The sequence below is a fragment of the Octodon degus genome, unplaced genomic scaffold (genome assembly GCF_000260255.1).
Source record: "Octodon degus isolate 3935 unplaced genomic scaffold, OctDeg1.0 scaffold00015, whole genome shotgun sequence".
Taxonomy (NCBI): Eukaryota; Metazoa; Chordata; class Mammalia; order Rodentia; family Octodontidae; genus Octodon; species Octodon degus.
Genome location: NW_004524591.1, coordinates 16,928,251 through 16,936,784, shown reverse-complemented (window position 1 = coordinate 16,936,784; position 8,534 = coordinate 16,928,251). Strand labels below are relative to the sequence as shown.

Genomic DNA, 8,534 nt, shown 5'->3' with positions numbered 1-8,534 from the left:
GCTACAACAGGTATGGATGTGGAAGGCCCACTATTCGAGAGTTCTAATTATATCTTCTGGGCAATTTTCTTTTCATGTTGCTATAATTTCTGTCATCTGTTTTCTTATAAGGTACAGATATGAAGAAACTAAAAGTAGCCAGTCATTCCAAACAAACGAAGCACATAGAAATATTTCTGGGCTTGTCTGGGCTGTTTTAGGAAAAACAAGTGCTGGTAGGCCTACTATAATCCTCATTGAAAAGATATAGCAATTAGTTCCTTTACCTTCAACTTCATACTAGTAAATTGAGGATAATTCATAAAAATTGAGGGTTTTTTAAAGATAAAAACATTAGTTTCTATAGAACTAAAATTAATTAATTAGTTAATTAGAGACAGGGTCTCAAACTCACTATGTAGCCCAGGCTGGGCTCAGATATGTAGTACTCCTCCTGTCTCAGCCTCCTGAGTACTGGAATTACAGATGTGCACTACCACATCAGACTTCTATAGAATTTTAGAGCAAAATGACTTAAAATTTCTTTTTAAGTATTTCTAAAAATAGAATCACAATAAATATTTGTATATTTGAGGCAAAAAATTGACCGAAAATGTGTTGTTTATTTTTAAAGACAGGGTCTTGCCGTGTAGTTCAGGCTGGCCTTGAACTCACTATGAAGCCCAGCCTAGTCTTGAACTTGTGGTCATCTTCCTGCCTCAGCCCCTGAGCCCTGGCTTTACAGGCATGTGCCACCACACCCCGCCTCAGAAAAGATTTTAAACTGAGAATTTCAGAGAATAATCTCATCTCTCTTTGCTATCTAAAGAGTAGTTTTATAAATCATTAAGTGATGGAAGATCAGTCTATAGTGATCCACAGTTTACTCCAGAGCTTGCTTTGCTTTCAAATATGCTCTTTAAAAAATATATTTGGTATTTTTTTCCATGTGAAGAGTAAATTGTGTAAGACTCTTTGAGACTTGAAAAATAGCCCTTATACTTTATGATTGTAGGAACTTCCAGAGAATGTGTTTATAACTTTCACAGTTTTTAGCAGAGTAAATTTTATTCCTTGCATTATTGTTGCTGTGCTTATAGATAAAATATTAAGTAGGTAGATAGAAGGAGTGTGCAGGCGATCACTAACCTAAATGAGAAATAACGTGATCATTGCAATCTAAAGAGCAGGGAGGGTTCGATATTTGAGCTCACCTATAATTTGTGCACCATAAATGTAGAAGGGAGTCAGCAGGGACTTTTTAATGACAGTGCTGTCTATAACAGTATCATCAAGCAAGACATTGGCATAAATCATTGGCACTTTGCAAAGTGTCACTTCTGTCAACCTTCTAGTGATGTGATCTTTAGTCTTTCAAATCCATAGACTGGCATTTGGATCAGCTAAGCATTGTACATCCTGTCTTGCATATTAAAACTCTTTTAGCCAATATTGTAATGCTGAAGTAATGCATGTTCTAAATTATTTTTACGCAACTGACCGAATAACAACTGAGCTTTGTTCTCATTATGAATTTCAGAATTCCCTGTTTGCAAATGCAAGCAAGGTTCTTACTCATTTTAGGAAGTTCTCCAGGAAAAAAGATAATGAAACATAGTGATTTTTATATCTTTTAAAAGAATTCTTATTAATAAAGCTTTTATTTGAAGCACAAAGGCAGTTTGGGTTTAAGATTAATTTAGAAAATAGACTGCTTGTTAAAGTGGCTGATTTTTAGTTGGATAAATTTTATAAAAATAACAATAATGACATTAACAAACATAATCAATTTTTTCTAATGTAGTGCTGGGGATTGAATCCAAGCGTGCTCCGTACATCCTCGGTCTCTTTTAACTTTTTATTTTCAGACATTCTCACTAGTTCACTAAATTGCTCAGGCTTGGCTTGAATTTGTGATCCTCTGGCCTTAGCCTCCCAGCAAGTTGGGATTGCAGGAATGCACCTCCACACCCGGCTTCTGTTCCTCTTGGCTTGGTTAAATAAAATTAACTCATGTTTGTGATAAGATGGAAAATCTATATGGTGTTGCTCTAATTTGCTATGAGTAAATTCATGTACTCAGTGGGGCCACTTTTTCATTTGTTCTCCAGGAGCTGAAGTCCCACAGAACTTGCGCTGCTATTGAGGGTTTGAAGTTAAACTGAAAAATAGCTCAAGAGGCATAAAGCTTGCTTCACAGCTTCTTGTTTTTATCATTTTCTCCCTAAATTTTGTTATGAATATAAGTTCTTAGGACTAATTTGAATGGAGCTCTCATTATGTTAGGTCAACACTATGGGCTATTTTGTTCCAACACTGCTGCTCTCTTCACATCTTCACTGTCTTAAGACAAAGACTTAAGTTTTTAAGAACAATTCAGGGCTCACAGCATTACTAGAGGAAGATACGGAGACGTCACACACCTCCTGCTTTCACAGTCCTAGCTTCTCTGCTATCAGCCTTTTCCCACCAGGGGGGCATATTGGCTACAACTGATGAAACTGTTATCCGAAGTTCACAGTTTACGTTAGGATTCACTCTTGGCATTGTGCAGTCTATGGGCTTTAACAAATATGTAATGATATGCATCCATCATTATAGTATCATACAAAGTAGTATCACAACCCTAAAATCCTCTACGGTCTGCTTATATAACTCCTGGCAACTACTGATCTTTTGACTGTCTCCACCGTTTCGTTTCTTCCAGAATAACGTGTAGTTAGAATCATATGTTATGTGAACTCTTCAAGTTGACTTCTTTCACTTAGCAAAACATAGTTAAATTTCCTTAGTGTTTCTTCATGGCTGAACAGCTCATTTAATTTCACATTGAATACTATTCCATTATCTTGATATTTCACAGTTTACTTAAGCATTTACCTGCTGAATGACCGCATGGTTGCTTCAAGGTTTTGAAAATTGCTAGAGCTATTTTAATAAATCTTCCATGTGTAGATTTTTGTGTAAAGCAACATATTTAATTAACTTTGGTAAATACCAAAAAGCATGCTTTCTGAATCGCAATTTATGCCTACATAAAATGCTTTTGTAAGACAGGGCCAAAATGTCTTCTAGTGTGCCTTTACCAGTTTGCATTTTCACTAGCAATGAAGAAATTTCTGTTAACCCATATTCTTATCAGTGCTGACCTCAGTTTTCTGGATTTTGATCATTCTAGTAAGAATGTAGTGACATTTCATCATTTTAATTTGTAATGTCTTGTTGTGATGTCACATACTTCGCAAAATTATGTGAAACACCTTTCCATCTTTATTTGCCATCTCCTATCTTCATTGATGAGATCTCTGTTAAGGTCTTTGGCCCATTGAATTGGGCTGTTTGTTTTCTTTCAATTAAATCCTATGGATAATTCGTATGTTTTGGATAACATTCCTGATCAGATTTCTTTTGCATATTTTTTTTCATTCTCTGGGCAGTGTCTTTCCTACAACAGCTTACAACAGGTTTGCGGGTGCTGCTGGGGAGTAAACCTAGGGGTCTTACTTGTTAAGCATGTACTTTAGTACTGAACTACACTCCCAGTCCAAGATATTTTTAACTTTAATCAAGTCTAACTTTTCAATTATTTCTTTCATGGTTTGTGTTTTTGGTGTCATATCAAAAATTTCATCATCAAAACCAAAAACTCTGAGATTTCCTCTTATCATCTTCTAGAAGTTTCATTTAGGTGAGTGATACATTTCCATTTTGAGTTCAGGTTTTTTTTTTTTTTTTTTTTCACATAACTAACATCTACTATAGTTTATTCTGTGAAGTCATTGGTTTTTTTTATTCCTTTCCATACTGTTCTCTTGAAATGCAAGTCACTGTGTGCAACCCATGCTAAGTAGGGAGAAGTTGTACTTATCAGAAATCCTTCTAATTTGGAGATTTGTGTATTCTCCATTTATTTATTTAATTATTTATATCAATGTGGACTCAAACATTTACCAGTCTTGGTAATGATCCAATAGTACCTAATTTTGTTGTTCAGACATTTCTAGCTTTTGATACTGGAGAACCTGTCAGTGGACTCCTAGAGCACTTTGATGTACCAAATTATCGTGGTGTTTTTGAGCACTTTTTTCCTGCCCCGTATACAGGATCCTCTAGACTCATTCTGTATATTTCTTGATCTGTTCTCAATCCACTATGTTCCTAAGTGACAGAGTTCACCTAGCAGCGATGTGGCGGCGATGGCTGCGGCGCAGCAAAGCGACGGGAAAGATAAAAGAGGCTTTTATTACGGACATGGGAGGACCGCAAAGAAAGACACGCGGAAACCCTCAGGGCCCAAACAGTGGAGAGCAGCTCTGTTCACAGGTTCCTAAAGGGGGCGGGACCTTGGGAGGTGAGGTGATGACGTTGTGGGAGCTCATTGGAGATCATCCTGGGAGGTGAGGTAGATCATCTTGGCGCTCCGGATGAAGGGAATGCTGGGAAGAAGAAGAGGTAGGTAGTTGTTCTGGGCTCGTCCCACCTTGTGTAGACGCCATGGTGATTCAGCCAGTTTCCACATGGGCCGGACCCATCATTCCCGTCTTTGGTTTGTTGTAAAGGGACGCTGACTCTGTTAGACTGTTTCCTGCTGAATGGGGGCGTCATTATGATGGTGACAGGTTGGTCCTGTGTAGAAGCTGGTCCCAGGCGTGTCATTCAGGGCGAGAATCTCTCTAATAGTAAAGGCACGAATCCTGGATTGGAGAAACCTGGACAAAAGTTTAAAAAGGCAAGGTGCTATGAGTAAAAGTATTATTATCGTAATTGGGGAGGTCCAGAAGAGGGACCACATAAGGAGCCCATGATCTAAATGTGTCACCCCACCAGGACTCAGGTGAGGAAGTGGGGTTAGGATACCTTAGTTCTTGGCGCTTTTGTTCGAGGCAGTTACGAAGGCGCTTTACCTTGTCTGTGACTCTCCCAGACTCGTTTATGAAGTAGCAGCATTCTTCACCCAGCACGGCACAGGTCCCCCCTTTTTCAGCTGTCAGGACATCTAAAGCTCTGCGGTTTTGAAGGGCAACAGCAGCAAGACTAGTAATTTGGTTTTGAAGTGAATTAATGACAGGTGTTATCTGTATTTTGGTGTAAATCGAGAGAGAGTTGGTGATAGAGATTTCTAATATAGATAGCTATGCCTAGTCCTCCTGCCCCAAGTCCCACTCCAAGAACTGAGAGTATGCTCACCCCAATGAGGACTGGGACATGAGCAGCTCTTTTTATTTTAGTGAGATGGATTTTTGGTGGCTCAGACAAGAGATGTGTTTCTATGGTGTATTGTGAATTTAAAGTCATGGCTGGTACCAAAAGGACAAGCATACAGGATCCTATCCATTTTGAGGGAAGGCAGGTGTAAGCCCTCATTTTATATCCTATAAACCAACCTTTAGGTGGGCAAACTGCTGTGTCTTTTGTGTGTGTAATGTACTCAGCACAGTGGGGAAGGTCTTGAATTGAAGTGAGTAGTTTTTAGATTGAGAGATCAGACAAGTAAGGTTAGCTGACCATTGCTGAGAGTTATGAATAAGTAGGGGGCCTACTATGGCAGATTAGGCGGGAAAGGTGGATGAGAGGTATTCCAGAGTGTGGGAGCTGCCATGTAGAGGTCTTGCCTGTAGGGGATGCAGAGCCAGCATTCTGTGAGATTTGAGATGTGTGAGAGAGTGTCATAGGCAAGTGACAGGAGTTGAGGGATAGGAATGATTTTTTGTTGTACATTTGAAGGGTAGTCTGTGACCTCAATAACAGGAAGTGGAGATGCATGTTGAGTTTTTATGGTCATAAAATTGCCATAAGGTGTCTGCCATGTATTCCCAGCATTACGGTATTAGAGTCCCCAAGTTCTGCCCAACAGGAATTCAGGGCATGTTGCATTGGGGATTGAAATTGTTACCTGTCTGGCATCAAACCAACCTACAAACCAGACTGAGATAAATGGGTCTGCATCTTTTAAGATCTGTCCATAGTTAGTTATGCCTGTGGTTTCGCAGCCCTTAGTGTCACAATAGAAGACATTGGCATTGACACATTTTCGCTGGTGGAGTGAAGGAGGTCGAGGAGTGATATATAGGCTATCCAGGTAACAACATATTCCTACAGGTGAAGTACATTTTGAACCCAGTCTCCACTCTTCATGTGTGCCACCTTTTCCTCTTCCTGCCCCTTCCCAGATATCTCCCACATTTCAAGTGTGTTGGATTGGTACTAGCTGACAATAAGGGATATGGAAGACAACCTTGGGATTAGAGGGAGTAAAATTTTAAGAACCTATTATCCCTTGATGTGACAGAGAAAGCGTTGTGGTATAAATGGGCTGTGTAGCTGAGGGTAGACTAGAGAGTGTCTGGAGTAAGAAGAATGTGAGACTCAGGAGCTGGAGTATATTTGAGAGTAGTTGGTTCCTAGCAACCTTATAATAGACAGTTGAGTGTTGGAATTCTGAAAACTGCTGCAAAATATAAGAGTATGAAAGCTACCTTCTGTGGCACCTGAAAGTCTTCGGGGCAAACAGTCCAGAGTCCAGCGGCGAATGAGATGAGCAGCAGGGAATACGGGATCAAGAACCAGATGGGGGAGCAATACATGAGTTATGATTTTTTGAGTCGTTGGTTAGGCGGAAGTGCGTAGGCGACAGGAGTTGTGAAGACCACTCTGGAGGGGTGGGGTTGTCCGATGGAAGGGAGTCGTCTGGGTACTGTTTGGCTCTAGTAATGTGGAACCAGGAGGGCAGGCTGGCGACTTATCCCTGTTGGTGTTGAAAGGATGACCAGGTGGAGGCCTGTCCACTTAGGATCCAATCCTGTAGGCTTAGAGGATTTAAGATATATTAAGTCTCCAGGAAATATAGATGGCACCAATTGAGTGGTATCTACTGGTTGTGGGAGGCAGGTGTCCGCATGTTGTCGCAGCAAGTACTTAAGAAAGGATAAAACAGGAACATAATCAGCACTGAGAAGGAGGTTATTAGGAGTGGGGAAGCTATGAAGCAGAAAAGGTCTACCATACATGAGCTCAGATGGACTTGGGAAGATGGGGACCCTAGGGAGTGCCCTAAGTCTAGTTAGAGCTAAGGGAAAGAGCTGAGGCCAGGGCTGATGTAGCTCTAAAAAGAGTTTTGTGAGATGAGACTTTAAGAGTCCATTTGCTGTGCATGGGAGATGGCTCAGTGGAATAAGCGCTTCCCTGGCAAGTGCAAGGGCCTGAGTTCAATCCCTGGTTCCGCAGAAAAAACAAAACAAAACAAGAGTCCATTTGCCTTTTCTACTTTACCAGAGGACTGTGGATGATATGGTATATATAGGTGCCAAGTGATGTTAAGGCTCGAAGCTGCCTGTTGAGTGATTTGGGAAATGAATGCTGGGCCATTATCTGACTGAATAGTCTGTGGGAGCCCTAATCTGGGAATGGAATCCTGTAAGAGAACTCTAGCAGCTACATCTGCAGTTTTTCTCAAGTGGTGGGAAAAGCCTCTATCCACCCTGAGAAAGTGTAGATGAAAGTGAGACGGTACCTCTGTGTCTTGTAGTGAGGCATGTGTGTAAAATCTATCTGCCCATCTCCTGGGGTGTGTCCACGGAGCTGGCGGGATGGGAAAGAGGTGGGTGGTAAATGTCCTTGAGGAGAAGTCGCAGCACAAAGCTGACAGTTTTGAGTTACCTGGAGAATGATAGTTTTTAAGGAGGGGTTTATGGTGATAGGAGCTAAGAGTTTATATAGAGCCTTAGTACCGATGTGAAAGCAGCTGTGTAGATTGGTGATGATAGCTACTGCTTGTTGGTTTGGGAGGAGTTTTGGCCCTTGGAAAATCCATCCCTGTGTGTTTTGATGATAGTCAGGTTTGTGGAGCAACTGTAGTTCTGGTGAATATTGGGGTGAGGGCATAGATTTTGGGATGATAGGAAGAAGCACCAAAAATGATAGGTTTATGATAGGTTTTGATGGTGTCGCAGCAGAGAAACAGGCAGGGGGCTTCATTATCTTGGAGGACACAGAAAGAATTTGGGAAGATAAGGAATTCTCTGGATTGGAACAAAGGGAGGCTGAGGCTTTGATGGCCTTTTGGCAGGGGTGGGGTTTGAGGGGGATGTTTAGATATACCTGAGGAGCTGACTGGGGCCTTCCCTGGGTGGTGGGAAAGGTGAAAGGAAATTGCACCCTGGGCTGAGTTGGAGAAGGGGGAGATAGTCTCTGGGAAGATGAGCTGTTTTTAAGGACTTCAGCGATATTGGATGACCACCATAATAATTCAGCAATTAATACTATGGCCATATAGCCTATCACTAAGGACCCTTGTTTCTTTTTATTGGAGAATGGTATTAGAGCCCACAACCTGGGGTGCAAGTGTGCTCCCCGGAGTGCCCCTACTTCCTTTCATTCCATGTATTAGCAGAGCGAACTAGTAATTCTTCAGCAGGAAGATCTAAATCCCCTTTGATTTCTGTACTCGTGAAGTCAATTTATATGGCAGTGAAGCTCAGAATGGAAAAGCAGGAAACACAGTCTAGGCAGGACCACGTTTGGAACTATTGTAAGTTGACTGGATCAAAGGCCACACA

General features: G+C 41.1%; 1 pseudogene; it reads right to left on the bottom strand.

Annotated features, from left to right (window-relative positions):
- Nucleotides 1-4,552: 4,552 nt before the first annotated feature.
- The window catches only part of LOC101562933, a 14,164-nt pseudogene continuing 10,182 nt past the window's right edge, over nucleotides 4,553-8,534 (bottom strand).